The sequence below is a fragment of the Frankliniella occidentalis genome, unplaced genomic scaffold (genome assembly GCF_000697945.3).
Source record: "Frankliniella occidentalis isolate FOCC.00 unplaced genomic scaffold, Focc_3.1 Scaffold44, whole genome shotgun sequence".
NCBI classification, from domain to species: Eukaryota; Metazoa; Arthropoda; class Insecta; order Thysanoptera; family Thripidae; genus Frankliniella; species Frankliniella occidentalis.
In genome coordinates, this window is record NW_026267174.1 from 919,966 (window position 1) to 920,738 (window position 773).

A 773-nucleotide genomic window follows, 5' to 3' on the forward strand; every position below is an offset into this window, starting at 1 on the left:
CGCCCGCCCGCCCGCCTGTACTACGCGGCGCAGTACGCATCGCGCAGCACCCCCAGCCGGTGGTGGTGCTCTGCGTTGTACGCGAAAGGTACGCGAAAGGTTCAGGAGGTGGTCGGGGACCGGTGGTCACGCCTTCCTATTCACCAGCGCGACGACACTTCAGACACGCTGCTGATTTGGGGTATTTGAGTAAACTGAGAGGCCCGTTTCGTCTGCAACCATGCGGGTTTCCCCCCCAGCTGTTCTCTGTTTCGTTTTGGTGCAGCTGGACGTGCCGCGCCGGCCGGTGTGGGAGTCGGAGTCGCTGGCGACCCGCCAGGTCTGTTATCACGCGGTCCTCCCGTGGCCGGGCCGGCGCGGGGCCGCGGGGGCCGCGGGCCTGCCCATCGCGGTGAGAGTGACTCACGCCGCGAGGCGACGACAGGTCGACACGCGTCCGTGCCGCGGGTCCTTGCAGAAACCGTCGTGAGGAGTCGTAATATGGCAAATTTTGGGGCAGTAGCGTAGAAAAAGTGACGTACGTTCAGAAGTCGTCGTCGATCCGACGTTTTCGGAAAGAACGACACGAAGCATGCTAATATGGATAGCGTCACTCTTGGGACGGCCACAGAGTCATATCTGGTACCCGACGAGCTAATGGTACCCATAAACGATATACGTGCGCGATAGCTGAACTTTTTTAGATGCGTCAGTTAGCCCGTTTATCAATTCCGGAATTTTCCGGAACATTTTAAGCCTATTTGAAGGTACTCATTGGAGCGGGGCACTAATCC